This window comes from Pelophylax lessonae (genome assembly GCF_965119305.1).
Source record: "Pelophylax lessonae genome assembly, chromosome: 1".
Lineage (NCBI taxonomy): Eukaryota > Metazoa > Chordata > Amphibia > Anura > Ranidae > Pelophylax > Pelophylax lessonae.
The window spans coordinates 204,381,697-204,399,884 of NC_138768.1; positions in this window are offsets into that span (position 1 = coordinate 204,381,697).

Below are 18,188 nucleotides of genomic sequence, written 5' to 3' on the forward strand. Positions count from 1 at the left end.
TGATAGAGATAAATGTGTGCACATGTATCGTGTTGACCAATTGAACCCAAAACACCTTACATTCTTCAAAATGATTGCTTGTGTTTACATGCAGAAAAGCATTTTACTTAGCTTTGGTGGAACTGCTACTAACATTCCAAGCCATCTTATGTAACCTTTTGAACAATTTGCTGTGAAAGTTTGAGTTTAAGGTTTACAACAGCAATTTAGCATATTTGCTTCAGAGTGTTGATAAAAGCCAACCAATAGACTCCTAAGCATATTTGTTGAGGCACATTAATTACAATCCTTGTTTGGATCATTTTGCCTAAAACTAATTGTCATGTTTTTTTCTACCCAGGGCACACCCACCTCACCTACGAGGTCCTCCTGGATTATATGAGGTGGTGCGGAGACCGAATTCTATATTTGGAACACCTTTGTGGCGTGGATCCAGACCCTAAGGAGCCATTCGTTAGGAATGTCACACCTTTAAAAAGATCCTAGTATTTTTTTTTTGTTGTTTGTTTACTTATGTTGCACGTTGCAACACAAAGAAATGTCACATTTGTAATTGTTGCCCATTATAAACAAAAATCTAACAAAAAAATCAAAAACAGTTTAAAAAAATACCCTTTTTTTGGGACCCAAAAAAAAAAAAAAAAAAAAAAAAAAAGCCTTGTTTTTGGCAACCAAAAAAAATATAAAAATTTATAAAAAAAACCCTTTTTTTGGGACCCAAAAAAACAAAAAAAAAAAAAAAGCCTTGTTTTTGGCAACCAAAAAAAATATAAAAATTTATAAAAAAACCCTTTTTTTGGGACCCAAAAAAACAAAAAAAAAAAAAAGCCTTGTTTTTGGCCACCCAAAAAAATATAAAAATTTATAAAAAAACCCTTTTTTTGGGACCCAAAAAAAAAAAAAAAAAAAAAAAGCCTTGTTTTTGGCCACCAAAAAAAATATAAAAATTTATAAAAAAACCCTTTTTTTGGGACCCAAAAAAACAAAAAAAACAAAAAAAGCATTGTTTTTGGCAACCAAAAAAAATATAAAAATTTATAAAAAACCCTTTTTTTGGGACCCAAAAAAACAAAAAAAACAAAAAAAAGCCTTGTTTTTGGCAACCAAAAAAAAAATGTTTACAAAAAAGCCTTGTTGTTTTTGGTAACAAACTAAACCAAAAATGTTTACAAAAAAGCCTTGTTGTTTTTGGTAACAAACTAAACCAAAAATGTTTACAAAAAAGCCTTGTTGTTTTTGGTAACAAACTAAACCAAAAATGTTTACAAAAAAGCCTTGTTGTTTTTGGTAACAAACTAAACCAAAAATGTTTACAAATAAGCCTTGTTGTTTTTATGGCAACCGACAAAACCACAAATGTTTACAAAAAAGCCTTGTTGTTTTTGGTAACAAACTAAACCAAAAATGTTTACAAAAAAGCCTTGTTGTTTTTGGTAACAAACTAAACCAAAAATGTTTACAAAAAAGCCTTGTTGTTTTTGGTAACAAACTAAACCAAAAATGTTTACAAATAAGCCTTGTTGTTTTTATGGCAACGGACAAAACCACAAATGTTTACAAAAAAGCCTTGTTGTTTTTATGGCAACCGACAAAACCACAAATGTTTACAAAAAAGCCTTGTTGTTTTTATGGCAACGGACAAAACCAAAAATGTTTACAAAAAAGCCTTGTTGTTTTTGGTAACAAACTAAACCAAAAATGTTTACAAAAAAGCCTTGTTGTTTTTGGTAACAAACTAAACCAAAAATGTTTACAAAAAAGCCTTGTTGTTTTTGGTAACAAACTAAACCAAAAATGTTTACAAAAAAGCCTTGTTGTTTTTGGTAACAAACTAAACCAAAAATGTTTACAAAAAAGCCTTGTTGTTTTTGGTAACAAACTAAACCAAAAATGTTTACAAATAAGCCTTGTTGTTTTTATGGCAACCGACAAAACCACAAATGTTTACAAATAAGCCTTGTTGTTTTTATGGCAACGGAAAAAAACACAAATGTTTACAAAAAAGAATTGTTTTTGTGCAAACCTTCCAAAAAATGATGTCAAAACATAAAAAATGTTTAAAATGTTTATCTAAATTAAATTTAAGTATGTTGCTCTTTGCAACACAAATGTTACATTGGCAATTTAGTTCATTCTATTATATATTGTAATATATTTTTTGTACGCTACAGTTGGTAGACACCCACATGTGTTATTAAAACATTTATTTTATTACCCAAGTTTTCTTTTTGGTGTACACATCGAATGTCTTTTGTGTTGTATTTGTTTACTTGAGTGGTGTGGTCTGTAATTGTTAGTATGTTGGCTTTGGTTTATGTTAGCCTTGAGACTTGTTTTGAAGCTACATTTGAAGGGAGACCTTTTCTTGGGTCGTTATGTGAACATTGAGTTATCTAAATTTACATGAAATCATATGTTTGGAGATAGAGAAGCACGTGTGTATAAATGCCTACATTAACCAGGGCCATTACTTGGCCACCAACACTCCTAAAAAACCAAAGAGCAAACACAAACTAATCATTTTGCATAAAATTTTATTTCATCCCCAAAAGAAGCACTATAATAAATCATATTGTGCCACCCTCAAATTAAAAAAAAAAATGGCCCAAAAAATTGGCCAATGTAAATCATTAACAAAACTAAACCAAATTAAACAAAAAAACAAAAAATCAAGTTGGTGGTCGTGCCTGAAGCAGTGTGGTGAGCATTGTTAAGTTTCCTGCCATCAAATGGTGTGCCAAGAGTTCCATCTGGTCTGGGGTTAACTGTAGAGTTGTGCTCAAGTGGCCCATTAGGATCATATCTTCTGTCTGAGGCTGCTGATGATGCAGGGTGTTGAACGTTGGAAATGTCCCAGACAGAAGATGTTCGGCCAATAGTGTCATCTGCTCTGGGGTCAGCCTAAGCATTTGGGCAACGTGTGCCATTACCATGAGATGGGATCGTTGCTGCTCCAAGGCTATTTGATGCTGCTGGTGGTGCAAGGGTTGTGAAGATGTGTGGGGAGTGGTGGTTGATTGTTTGTTGTGGTCCACGGTGCGGGGGCAAACGACATGTCGCATTGGTGACAAAAAAGAAGAACGGCCTGGGGAGGAGTGAAGTGATAAAGGTGTGGAGGGAATGTAGTCAGGTGGAAGGGGTACTGTGGAACCAGTGCGCATTGAGGTTGTGCAGGAGGATTGCTCATTGAGGGGTGTGGGAGTCCGAACGGAGTGTGAAGTGCTAGGAGTGGCTACAGGAGGAATTGTCCCATCCCCAGCTGCCTGACAAGTGGCCAACACTGGCATTACCCTCCCACTACCACAACCTGCAGTGGCAGGTGAGTGAGATGTTTGGGAGGGCTCTGCCAATGGGGCATCTTCAGATCCAAACAGGCATTGGCGTGTGGCCAGCACCTGAGTGTCAACACTTTGCCGATCCCGTTGATGCTGGTCTGCTAAACTTACCAAGCTGTTACGCATATCCTGTTGAACCTGTAACATATCCTGGTGAACCTGTACCATTGTTGCTACAGATTCCTGTATGAGCCCGAGCAGACGTACTGCCTCAGTAGATTGCTGAGTACGCCTCCTTAACTCATTTTGGACCTGATACTCATCAAGCAGCCTCTCGGCTACATCCAGCATAGATGGACGAAGTTGGGTAGGTGACAATCCCTCTGCATCTAAGGCTACCTGAAAGCAGAAGAAATAGACCAAATCATTATCAAACATCATGACTAAATATTTCAGATTAGTTTGACAACTTAACACCCCAAGCAGAACGTTGAAAAGTTTGATGTGCTTCTAATGAGTACTTGTTCATTGTAAGATTATCCAAGCTAGCAACACTTCTGATAATGGGTACATATTATATTGGTGTGACTAATATGACAAAGGCAAAAAAGATTCAACATGAAGGTGTTCCCAATTAACCCTGGTGTGGTAGGTTGTTTATGCTTTTGGTAAATCTGTTACTACACCAATGACTTTATACATCTACGTATGTTGTCTAAAATCTTGCCATCAATCGGCTACAGGACAACCCAACCAAACGATACCCATGAATTTGGACCTGGAAAATCAAAGACGGGCCGGACTTTAAAGATCCTGGATGTTTTTGGAACATTAGTGGCACACCAAATTATAACATAATTCCCTGATGTTCAAGATAGAACTCTTGTTGTGCTGGTGCATCGTCAGAATGTCATAGCACTAATTTAACACACACAATGTAAGCCACATCTAGTCCAAAATCAATGCTACCATTGAAATGTTACATGTGCACCTTGTTCCCTTATATCACATACCACAGCACTGGATGCAGAATCGTCGCCAGCTCCTGATCCAACTCCAGCTGCAACGTCAAGAGGGGCCTGATGTTCTTTTAAAAAAAAAAAAAAAAAAACATGTTTAGTACATAACCTTAGTCAGTAATGATTATGGCCAGATTGCCCTCCTAGCTTCATGAATGAAGCATTGAGGCCAAACATTCAAAAGTGCTTTCCTGGGCTCATAGGACACTTGCTAAACCCTCCCAAAGGTTAAGAAGGCTTGGTCTGCCTACTAATGACGGCACCCATTAATGCTGTCAACTGTGTTTTGCAGGGTAAACATCTAAAAGGCAACACTCTTTCCTAAGAAAAAACATGTGTGTTAATGGGGTTAATAAGATTCAAAAAAACATTATTTGACTAGACATACCAACACCTTCCTCCAGGCCTAGCTGCACTGGGTGTGTTCCCTGCTGCGGATCTTCTGTAAAGGACATAGCAATATGAGCTATCTTGGCCAAAAAAAAACATCTACATTGTTTGGCACAGTATGATATTGGACCTACCAGGAGGAGGGTCAGCACTGATGTCAACACCTGTGAGTCCGTCTGGTTCGCCAAGCTGCATGGGCTGTGGAGGGGCTGAGATCCGTGCTACAGATGAACAAATTGCAGGTTGGGGAAAACAAAAAAAGGACAATTGGAAGGGCAAGTATCACATTCTCTTAATGTCACACATAGGATAGTAGTTAATCTTTTCCAAACAACTCACACAATTGACATCCAAGATAATATCCTACCTCGGTGCAAAGCATCCGAATCTAAGTCCTCTCTGGGAAAGATGGTATCGGGTCCTATGATGTTCAAGAAAGGTAATTGATAATCCCAGAGAGAACTTCGTGCACGTTCATCCAGCCGACCTTGACGGTCATAAAGACCCTCCGCAGCCCATGCAATTAGCTTCTTCCGAACGGACCCACAGATGTCGTTGACCTTCTTCCGCACACTGTCACGGTGGCGAGGTGCTTCACCCAGTGCATTTACAGCATCCCGGATTTCATCCCACAATCTGTTCTTCTCTGTTACTGAGTAAGACGCGGCCCTGGTCCCATGTATCGCCTGATATCTGGCCATATAGGCGTGGACCAGGGCACAGCACTGATTGTGGGTGAAACGGGGAAGCCGGGGTAATGTGGACAAGCTGACTCTGGTGGACGGACCCGCTCCAGGACTACTGTCAGAAGAGCCAGCTTGTCCACTTGGTGTGTTAACACCTCCCCCGGCTTCCTCCTCCGGGATGGGGATGGTGGACTCCCTCATGGATACAGCTGGAGCCTCCCTCACACCAGAGCCAGACGATCTGCCCACCCTGCCCCCCCTGCCCCCCCTGGCCCCCCTGGCCCCCCTGGCCCCCCTGGCCCTTCTCATCCTTCCAGTGGGTGGGGCCATGGGAGCACGAGGTGGGCAGAGAATCTGGCTGTCCAGCAGCAGCAAAGAGCCCCAAACTCCTAAATCTGAAATGACAAAAGAGAAAACAGAAAAAACAGGATTTGCAGATTGCTCTTCATATACAGTATAATTAGTGAACAGTTACAGAACACACTTACCTAATGGCACAAACAGACTTGGTCGTGGTGGTGGTGGTAGTAGTGGGCAAAGAGCAGAAGAGGCTGCAAAGAAAAGGAAAAAAAAAAACACATAAGAAAACGCATATGGGTACAAATCACACGAGGCCCTCCAAACACTTACCTAATGGCACAAACACGGTGGTGGTGGTGGTGGTGGCAAAAAAAGCAGAAGAGGTTGCAAAGAAATGTACAAAAAAAACACATAAGAAAACGCATAGGGGTACAAATCACACGAGGCCCTCCAAACACTTACCTAATGGCACAAACACAGTGGTGGTGGTGGTGGTGGTGGTGGTGGCAAAGAGCAGAAGAGGCTGCAAAGAAATGTAAAAAAAAAACACATAAGAAAACTCATAGGGGTACAAATCACACGAGGCCCTCCAAACACTTACCTAATGGCACAAACACAGTGGTGGTGGTGGCAAAGAGCAGAAGAGGCTGCAAAGAAATGTAAAAAAAAAACACATAAGAAAACTCATAGGGGTACAAATCACACGAGGCCCTCCAAACACTTACCTAATGGCACAAACACAGTGGTGGTGGTGGTGGTGGTGGTGGTGGCAAAGAGCAGAAGAGGCTGCAAAGAAATGTACAAAAAAAACACATAAGAAAACGCATAGGGGTACAAATCACACGAGGCCCTCCAAACACTTACCTAATGGCACAAACACAGTGGTGGTGGTTGTGGTGGTGGTGGCAAAGAGCAGAAGAGGCTGCAAAGAAATGTACAAAAAATACACATAAGAAAACGCATAGGGGTACAAATCACACGAGGCCCTCCAAACACTTACCTAATGGCACAAACACAGTGGTGGTGGTGGTGGTGGTGGTGGTGGCAAAGAGCAGAAGAGGCTGCAAAGAAATGTACAAAAAATACACATAAGAAAACACATAGGGGTACAAATCACACGAGGCCCTCCAAACACTTACCTAATGGCACAAACACAGTGGTGGTGGTGGTGGTGGTGGTGGTGGCAAAGAGCAGAAGAGGCTGCAAAGAAATGTACAAAAAATACACATAAGAAAACGCATAGGGGTACAAATCACACGAGGCCCTCCAAACACTTACCTAATGGCACAAACACAGTGGTGGTGGTGGTGGTGGTGGTGGTGGCAAAGAGCAGAAGAGGCTGCAAAGAAATGTACAAAAAATACACATAAGAAAACGCATAGGGGTACAAATCACACGAGGCCCTCCAAACACTTACCTAATGGCACAAACACAGTGGTGGTGGTGGTGGTGGTGGTGTAATCCTTTATAGGCAAAAGGAGGCTGCAAACATTAAACATACATGAGAAATCGCATGACCTACATACGTGCACATAATAAATTACAGTTATCAGGAAAGCAAAAATGGTGTCTTTGGAAGCTGGGAAGGTAAGGGGGCAGGTTTAGATGCCAAATCTAGACTGCACACCTTTAACAAACATGAGAAAACACATGTCCAAACCACATGCACATGGGGCCAACTGCCAATGATTAAAAGACACTTGAGGGGTTCCCAAGCTATTGTGGGTTGGAGGGGATTCACCATAGACAACTTAAGCACACCCAAGATAAGTACAAATTGTCTCCTTCCTTTTTTTTGGGAGAGAGAGATACAATTGTCTTACCTCCAGATAATGTAGGTTGTGGGTCACAGGGTCTTGCTAGCACATAAGAAACATCGATCTATAACATCCAGCAGCCATATTGGCCATGTGCTCCTTTTATAGCTGGCTCACAGGTGTGATAATTAGCGGCCGTTTCTATATATATCTGCGCATTCGCGAATTTGCGCGTTCAAAATGGAGGACGATATCCCAGACGCATTAGATGGTGCAATGCTGGCATTTATTGGTGCCTTGTTTGAGGAGGCCCTGGCACAGGAGGCAGCAGAAGGTGGGGAAGCTGCAGCAGCAGCAGCAGCAGCACCTCCAGCAGCAGCACCTCCAGTCCGTGTGCCCTTACCTCGCCAGCCACGCATTTTTGCTCCAAGGATCTATTTGGACAAGCTGCGGGATTCTGATGTCAGGAGGAAGTTCCGGCTCGAGCGAGGAACTATTCTACACCTCTACCAGCTCATAGCAGAGAAAATTGACCCGGACACACAGCGCGGCCATGCGGTGCCCGGCATGGCCAGATTGCTGGCCACTTTGTATATTTTAGGGCGTGGCAGCTTCCAAGCCACTTCGGGAAGTATCATGGGCATTAGCCAGCCCACAGTTTCAAGGGTGTTCATGTTGGTCATTAATGCCATAGTGGATATAGTGCCCAATTTTATCCACTGGCCACAGAATGAAAATGAGTGGAATGAAGTCAAGTTGGGTTTCTACCGGCGGGCACACATGCCGCAAATCCTAGGGGCAATCGATGGCACCCACATAGCCATTAGGCCCCCAAGGAGCCACGAAAGTGAATACCGGAACCGCAAGCAGTACCACTCTGTGAACGTCCAATTAGTGTGTGACGCCAAACAGCGCATCATGAGTGTCAACACTGGTCACCCAGGGTCGTGCCATGATTCCAGTATGTTAAGAACAAGTACTCTGTACGAGGTGTTTGAAAGTGGACAAATGCCCGAAGGGTGGCTTATTGGTAAAGTATTTTGTCTTAACAACATAAACTGTAAGATTACATAGACATAGGAATAAGCTACATCGGTGTACACCCTGATTTAAGCAAAGCCTACCTAAAATGGATGTGTTATTAGTTGTCAGGCTGTTCACACACAACCAGATCAGCAGCTTAGCAGCTCACAAAAGAAAGATTTGCAAAGTTGTCTTTGAGTCCAATGAAGGTGGTTAACCAATGTGTAAATGGTGTCCTCTAGCCACCCAAAGAAAACCTACAAATGATTCCAATGGTATTGCCATATCCCCAAAGTACTTTGCATAAGTGAGTCAATATTGGTTTCCTCACTCTAGTTGCAGATATATTCCAGAAGTAAGACCTAGGCTAATGTAATAGGAACAAAATAGGGGCCAAGTTGGAACTTGCAAGAGAAACCCACCACTTTGTGTGTCCTTTTTCCCATTTGTATTAGTGATTTAGGCAGTTAGACAGAGTTGAGATGTTTCATATGATTTTTTGCAAACAGACGAGCAGGTTGTTTAGTAAAATGCCTAATTGTCTCCCATTTTGAGGAGTCATCTAAAGTCACATGATAGGAAGAACTAATGTATATTTTTCTTATTTTTCAGGGGATGCTGGTTACCCGCAGCTGACGTGGCTGATGGCTCCAATCAGGTACCCCCAGGGCCCAGCAGAGAGGAATTACAACAGGGCCTTGCGGAGAAGCCGGAGTATCATTGAGTTGACCATAGGTCTTCTCAAGTCCCGGTTTCTCTGCTTGGCCCGGCCTGGGGGTGAACTCCTGTACTCTCCTACAAAGGCTTCCAAGATCATCCTGGCGTGCTGCGTGTTGCACAACATGTGCGTTGCCCGGGATGATTCTTGGGAGCTGACGGAGGAGAGGGAGCCAGAGGTCCGTCAGCCGGCGGCCCCCAGGCGGCGGAGCACCGCTGCCGGTATGGCCACCCGGAATACCCTGGTTGCTAGCCACTTTACATGTAAGTACTGTAACCGGTCAAGATAGGGCATGTGTATTAATTAGCTAGTTAGCAGAGGTGCCACTCACAGGGAGACAGAGGGTGATTATCATCTGCCAATGACACTTGCCATTGTAGATAAAGTGTAGTCAACATTGGTAAAATTGTGTTACTTGAGCAAAAACATGCACCTCTAACCATAAACATGTTGGTATTGTGAATAGTGTAAAGGGCTGAGAAGAGCTGGCAGGTGTTTATTTGTGTCTATGCCACCTGTGTAGTTATTGATAACATGAACGGCTGCTTGGTATCTTATGGTGTTGTAATTTTCCAGAACATCAACATCTTGGAATCATGGCACGTACCATGGGAAGCCTGTGGTGATGGGCTGTCTGGCGTCACAGGTGTGTATTCAAATGTTTACATTAATGATTTCTGGTTTGTGTAAGTTGGCATAAAATGTGTTATTTCACTCGTGATGTCGAAATTAAATGAAGTTCAGAATGAAGCAAACAGGCATTAAGATGTGATTTTCATAATGAAATGTCTTATCCTTTGTTTTATTTTTCCAGGAGTGGTACTGCTTGCGGGTGTAGGTGGTAGAAACCCACCTTGATGGACTCCACTCATTTTCTTTTGTGGTCAGTGGATATTTGGTAAGGCACATGGCCAATGACCAACATGAACACCCTGGAACTTCGAAAGTGGCTTGGAAGCTGCCCAGCAACCTTGCCATGCCTGTCCCCTATGAGCTGGTAGAGGTGCAGAATGGATTCTGAACTCTGCCGGAAGTTGTGGAAGACATCAGAATCCCGTAGCCATGGAGCAAAGATCGTGGTCTGGCGCTGTAAAGGCACACGGACTGGAGAGTGACAATATTCTTTTGCTGCATCCCTCCTTCTGCTGTCATTCTCAAATAAATAAATACATTAGAATTGAACATGTGTTTTTTTGTTTTGTGTGGGTGCCTACAGACAAAAGGGCCATCCACACTGTAAGATTTAGAGAAGACTTTATCCTTCCGATTGACATTTTCTATGTAGTGCAAGGGCCTGCCTGATTGCATCCAAATTGAAAGTGTTGAGGTTTGAGCTTCTATTATATGGTTTGGTTAAGTCTACAGGAAAAAGTCTAGACAAATTGTTAGTGTATGGCCCATTAAGCTGCCAAGGCCGGAGTTTTGCACTTTGCATGCTGCTTGTACTGGTGATGTGAGGGGTTGTAATGTAGAGTAGGGATGTGACAGTGTTGTGTTGAGGTGTGAGGCAAATGTAGTGTTGGACTATGAGGGCCTGTGTTGTTGAAATATGGAGAGAGTCCAATATCAGACACCTATGTTTATTGGTCAAGAAATTGTAAGAACCATGGTAAATATGTAAAGAATTGCATCTCGATAAAACTAGGACCACACTCATAAAATCAAAATTGTGTTGTTTCCATTGATGTGCTTGAAATTTGGGTAGGACACCCCCCTCCCCCCCCAAATTCAAGATAGTTTAAAAAAACTGTTTAAAAAAATGAGAGTGAAAAGAGATCCCAAGTGTAGTGATGTGATTTGAACCCATGACGTTGTGAACTGCAGTGAAGTTGCAAAGCACTTAGCTATTGTGCAGAATAAAGCTGTATGGTGGAAAAAAAGGAGTGTGTTAAGGCTAAAAAGCACATATAGCTAAAGAACTAAACATTGTATGGAATGTGGGAAGAAGACCATGGTAAAATTGTGAGGTTTCATCTTGCCCTGAAGTAGGGTAGGGGTTTGGTCACTTGCCTTTGGTACTTTCCTTCATAAGATCGATTCGACACACAGACAAGATCAAAAAAACACTTAAAATGGTGTAAGCTTGCAAGCGCTTCTGAGTGTAACATTATTTAGCAATATATATGATGTAATCCGTTACATTTTAGCAATATAAACAAAAAAAGAAAATAAAAAAAGTAGGTGGAGATGGTAAGCCTCGAACCTACAGCAGAGGGAGATGAATTACAGACATGTGATGTGTGCACTAATCCACTAGCCCACATCGCTATGTGAAACTGCTATAAGCACGAAGACATAAGTTTGCGAATTGGCGAAGCCGCGATCGTAAGTGAATCCCGCTGACGGCGGAATTCATTATTGCTGTTTTACTCGCCAATTCGCCGCAGCGCCAGTTAATTGATTTGAACGCGGCGAAACTGAAACACGTCATAGAGGTTTGAAGCTGCAGTTTCTTTAAATCCGGCCCCCCATCTCCAAATACAGAAAGGTTTCTTTACAGTAAGAGCTGTGAAAATGTGGAATAGACTCCCTCCAGAGGTGGTTATGGCCAGCTCAGTAGATTGCTTTTAAAAGGCCTGGATTCTTTCCTAAATGTACACAATAAAACTGGATACTAACATGTATAGGTAAAGTTGATAAAGGGAATATCCGATTGCCTCTTAGGGGATCAGGAAGGAATTTTTACCCCTGCTGTAGCAAATTGGATCATGCATTGCTGGGGTTTTCTGCCTTCCCCTGGATCAACTGTGGGTATAGGATTGTGTATATGATATTGTAAGATTTATTTATTTTTTGGTTAAATTGGATGGACTCGTGTCTTTTTTCAACCTGACTAACTATGTAACTTTCTATATCAGAAACACAAAACCCTCTTGTTTGAAAATAAAACACTCACTGTTCATGTTGCTATACCCTGCAGCACTGATCAAGTGGGGAAAGTCCAACAGGGTGGTTGTACAGATGTCAATCAGGAAATTGATTCCTTTACAACCTCCCTGCTAATATATGGATCAAAATTTGTCTGGCCATTGCTAAACTTCGATCCATGCATGGCCGGCCTAACTCAATAAAGCTCTAAACTTGCTCTTGCTGAAACTTATATGTTTTGGTGTTGTTTTTATTTAGATAAGGCCCAAATTGTGGTCTGTTTGTGTTGTTTTTTGCATATGTTTCTAAGAAGTCAGGTTTATTACACTATAAACTTTTTAGAAGTTTTTTGGATAGTAATCCCATATCTGGGAATGTCTTCATTCATTCATACTTATATTAGGGATCATGTAAAATAACTGATATAAAAGACACAGTGTACATTTTCCATTGTTATATTTGTATATTTTCTATAGCATTCTTATCACAGCTGCTAAACCTCTCATTCAGATTCTATTTATCAGTATTAATTAAGATACTTTTACTTGTGTGTGAATAAAATGTGTGATTTGAATGATGCAAAGAAGTAAGCTGGTATATACTGAAATATAATGGCATGCTATAATTATTATCTGATTAACCTAAGGGCCACAGTGTTAATGGACTATTGTTATGATTATTCAAAATGACATAGCAAAAAACACACAGTCTTTGTGCACACAGAAGCCTGTTTTTGTCCCTCTCTATAGCCTATTGTTTTGTTGCAGAGTGTCTGCGCAACAAACTGAATGACTATTATATTTAAACAACGCCCTCATGCTTTGCGTAGGCAAAAAAAAAAAAATATTAAAACCTAATTGAATATAGCCTCATTAATTGGTTTTATTTGTTTTTGTTGGTCAGTGCAATTCAGAAAACCACAGACAAAGGTTCACATCTATAATAATAAATAATAATACAAATAATATTTTTTTTTTTAGCCTGAAAATGAAAGTGACCTCTATTATAAAACAATTAAAAAAAAAAATAAAGATGTACTGCTATGGAAAAAAAAAACATTGCTGTTGCTAAATAACATTCTCAAACTTCTTTTCTTATTTTAAGGTATTGCATTATTTGTTTGTATAATTTTTATTTTACATGTAATAAAAAGCTGTCAGAGACTCATAGTACATCTTTGGTATAGGACTGAACGGCCATTTATCTTTTACGGTGGCCTACGTTAAATGACTATATGGTGGTTTTGTACATTATTTTCTATGCTCACGGCCAAAAAAAAAAAAAAGTTAAATATCTGTCTTTTTAAAGGTAAACTTTAAATATTGCATATTAAGCTTTTTGTGCCCTGATGTTATTGATGTTTAGATGACCATATCAAATTTTGCAGCTTTAGCACGTATTGTTTTACCTGACAATAATTCTATGATTAATTTGTATACCAAAATTGGTTCTTTATTTTAGGATGACAAATGCATAAAAAGCACAAATAATTTATTTTTATTTGTTTATTATTGTAATACTGTAATTCAACTAGACGCAGGAGTGTCAAACTGGTAGCCCTTCAGCTGTTACTACTAGAGCATTAAATGACACTGCAGATGAACACTGCGGCCTAAAGGCGACAGTGTTCATCTGTAGGCTGAAGAAGCGTTTAGCTCCCCATATAGTGATCATGTGATCCGTAATCAAGCTCTAGTCCTTTTTTTCACATATCAGACAGTGAGCCACCACTTGCACCATGTAGGGTGTTGCGCTTATGCTTGTTTTCAGGCATTGCATTGCTTTGTGCGTCGGGCAGCCCATTCATTTAAAATGCGCAAAGATGCTTAGGTATCTTTTTGAGCTATGAGTTTTGCGCTTTTTCAGCCATATCTATTTTCCTTTTTTTTTTTTTTTTTTTTTTTTGCATGGTTTTTCAAACTGTGTACAAGGTTCTAATCTGACAAAGGAATCAGAGGGATTTAGTAATATTCAGAGAAGCATTGCAAAGAGAAGTGATAACGTTTAAAGTGGTTGTAAAGGTTGAAGGCTTTTTACCTTCATATGTTCTTTGCATGAAGGTATAAAACCTTCTGTGCGCTGCTCCACCCACAGCCCCCCCCCCCCCAAAATACTCACCTGTTCTCCCTTCATTCCAGCAATGTGCACGAGAGCCTCGGCTGTCCTGGTACTCCTTCTTCCTCTGGCTGAAACAGCAACGTGAGCCATTGGCTTCCACTGCTGTCAATCACAGCCAGTGAGCCAATGAGAACAGAGCTGGGGGCGAAGCCAAGCCATCGCTCTATGTGTCTTATGGAATCATAGAGCAGGACTCAGGAGCAAGCATGCACCAGTGCCCCCATAGCACGTGGCTTGCTATTGGGGGCACTGGTCAAGTTGGAGGAGGCGGGAGCGCCAGCGAGGATCGGGTCTGCTCTGTGCAAAATCATTGCACAAAGCAGGTAAGTATGATATGTTTATTATTTTAAAAAAACAAAGCTGAACCTTTAATACCACTTTAAGGTTGCAGTAACTACATAACAAACAATTCTAAAAGGGATATGACTTCAACAAACAACTTGCTATAGGAGACTGCACAGTTAATTGGTCATTGTGGTCCCTTAATAAATAAGCTATAGAACCACAAGGTTTGCAGAACCTTGAATTGTAAAATTGGCTCCTGGTTTTCTAAAAAATGAAAAAACCTTGGGACTTGTGGACCATATAGAAGATGCAAATACATTGGTCAGTAGTAAACTTAGTAACTCATTGTACTCATGTAAATAATGTGCTGTTACAGTCTGAATCATACCCATTTTTACCATCTTCTGCACAGTATTTATTGTTTTCATCCCATTTTCCCATTTTACTTATCTTGAGTGAAAGTTGTTTGAAAACATTTATAAATAGATGCCAGCAGGACTCATTTGTGAAATATCAGTACTCAGGATTCATTTTCAATGTGCTTGTGAGTTTGTCTGCATTATGGCACCCAGTGGCCACAGTGAGATGCTCAAATGATTGCAGTGACATATGAGATACACATTCATCCAGGTTGTTTGTGGTTATACAACATGGCTGCGTCTATAAAAAAGCAAAAAGAGCATTTATCCTGGGCTTACCTAATTGGGGTGGTCACCATTAGATGACAAAGGAGACTGAATAACAAAAGTACAATATTATTTAGGGATCCCAAGGTAGTCTTAGCCTGTTGATTTTGAGTAAAAACATTTTACTTGGGTGACTACATGTTGAAAGGCATTTTATGTGTTTATAGACCTGTAGACTTTACCAATGAATCTGTTGGCATAGTACCTTTGCCTTTATCCCAGCCACTGCAGTTTTTGCTTGACTCCCTAAGTTCTCCATTATACCAAAAGGAAGCTGCAGTGTAGGAGCCTCATTACAACATTTTGCCTTGAATTAAATACTACATTAACCACATCAGCTCAGGAAGGTTTTACCCCCCTCCTGACCAGGCCATTTTTTGTGATACGGCACTGCATTACGTTAACTGACAATTGTGCGGTCGTGTGACACTGTACCCAAATAAAATTGATGTATTTTTTCCCACAAATAGAGCTTTCTTTCATTGGTACTTGACAATTTTGAAAAAAATAAAAATAAATAAAACAACAATATTTTTTACTTTCTGCTATAAAACATACCCAATAAAAACATTTTAAAAATCAAATTTTTTCATCAATATAGGCCAATATGTATTCTGCTACACATTTTTCCTAATAAGTGTATATTGATTGATTTGGGCAAAAGTTATAGAGTCTACAAACCATGGGATACATTTATGGACTTTTTATTTTTGTTATTGTTTTTACTAGTAATGGCGGCTATCAGCGATTTTTAGCGGGACTGCAACATTGTGACGGACAAATCTGACAACCCGTGACACTTTTTTGGGAACAGTGGCACCAATACAGTGATCAGTGCTAAAAAAGAATGCACTGTTACTGCATAAATTGCACTGGCAGGGAAGGGGTTATGTGCGCTCCTAGGGAGTGCTTTCTAACTGTGGGGGGACTGGATGCACTAGAGCAGTGGTCCTCAACCCTGGCCTACAGGGCCCACTAACAGGGCAGATTTTAGGTATTACCTTGGGGAGATGCAGACTAGAGTACTGCAATCACTGAGCAGCAAATGATATCACCTGGGATGTATTTCAGTTATCTTGCAAATCTGGCCTGTTAGTGGGCCCTGTAGGCCAGGGTTGAGGACCACTGCACTAGAGGAAAAGATAGATCTGTGTTTCAGCTTAGCTGAAACATAAGATCTCTCTTTTACTCCCTGACAGAACAGCGGTCTGCCTTGCTTACATAAGCAAACCGCTGTTCTGTCATTCCTCCGAACGATCGGTGGGTACCGGCGGACATTATGGCCGCCGAACCCGATGATTGGCTCCCGCTGTGTCCACTCACAGCTGGAGCGGCACTCCAGCGGCGTGCCCCCACCCCCTACATTTTGTGCACAAAATCACGTACATATACGTGATTTTGCACAGCCGGGTCTCCCTGCTGCAGTATATACAGTACGTGGTGAGCGGTCTAGAACTGGTGGTTAATAGTTGCAGCAGAGGTGGGATACAGGGTCAGGTTTTTAATTCCTGATCCCTCAAGGTAACTGTCTTGGGTCACTAGCCTCCATCACATTAAAGCTGGACATAGTGGGGGATTTACTAAAACTGGTGCACACAGAATCTGGTACAGGTGGACATAGTAACCAATCAGCTTTAAACTTCAGCTTGTTCAATTTAGCTTTGACAATAAAACCTAGAAGCTGATTGATTTCTATGCACATCTGCACCAAATTTTGTGTGCACCAGCTTAAATCTTTCCCACACTGACATCCAGTACCTGATGTACCAGGTGAAATGCACTTTATGGGTGGTCCTGTTGGCACCCTCCTGCCTGACATTCTTCAATTGAAAACTCAAAGTACCCAGATGGAAAATTACTCACCGGACAGTGGTTGCGCCCAATCAGGGGCAGACACTGTTCAGGTATTTTGACAGCCACCCAGAAGGAAGATTCATCCATCTGTGCTGTATAGCATGGAAGGAAGTTTTATTTTATTTTTTTCAGCCTGCAAAATGGCCAGCCTAACAAGATCAGATGCCACAAAAAGCATGCAAGCCTTAAAGGCAACAAGGCTAAAATATACAGGTTGTCTAATATAATTTAAATTAACAATTTCAAAAGTCAGGAAAACTGTCAAGTACAGAACTACAGTAAGTAATGTGTAACTAGACTATTTGCAGGGGCTGCAGCTATGAGGACCCAATTAGATGGCAATGTTTTGGCAATGCAGAAATCCAGCCCTGGTGGGGAATGTTTAGCCTGGGAACTTAAAATTTAAAACTATTATGAACTTTGCACTGGCAAGCTTTTCTATTTACCTTACCTATATTTATAATAGCCAATAATTTACATTTACAAAAAAAAATACTAACTTTGTGAGATAACAATACCTCATGACAAAAATAAAGAGTAGGAAAACAACATGAGAATGTTGAAGGCGAATTAGGCAAGTGATTTTCTTAGCAAGATTGACACCTAGAAGATTTTGGGCCCAAAAAGCTGAAGTATAAGACTGAGTAAATTCATTAATAAATCATATGTGAGGGGAAAGGGAAGCCATATGGCTGTATATAAGATGTCATTAACACTAATGGCTTACTGCTATTAGTGTTTCCTTTACAAGACTAATTAGCTTTTGCAGAGTGTGTAATGGCAGCACAAAGCAAGAGGTGGGGGCGTTCATTAGAACAAGTTCATTGTGTAGTATAGACTGCAATTTGCAAGTGACAACTCAAACACCTAAATTTTGGACACACCAATGATGTAGCAATGTAACTTCGGCATTTCAGAATAATACAACTGACCACTTGTGATGATAATCTAGCATCGCTCAGCTGTTTATGTAAGTAATAATAAGCATATATGAGCATAAAAAGTGCTAATTATCCAATATGTTGTTAAATCTGTCACAATGTTGTAGGATCATTTCTTTCTTTTCACAGAAATAACACAATTTTTTTCATGGCACCTAAGCTTGATTACAAAAAGGGTCTTTTGGTGTCCTGATCTCAAGGTGTATCCACAGACACGTCCCATCCAACAGTGACAACACTTGCTGAGTTAAGCAGAAAAGTTGTCACC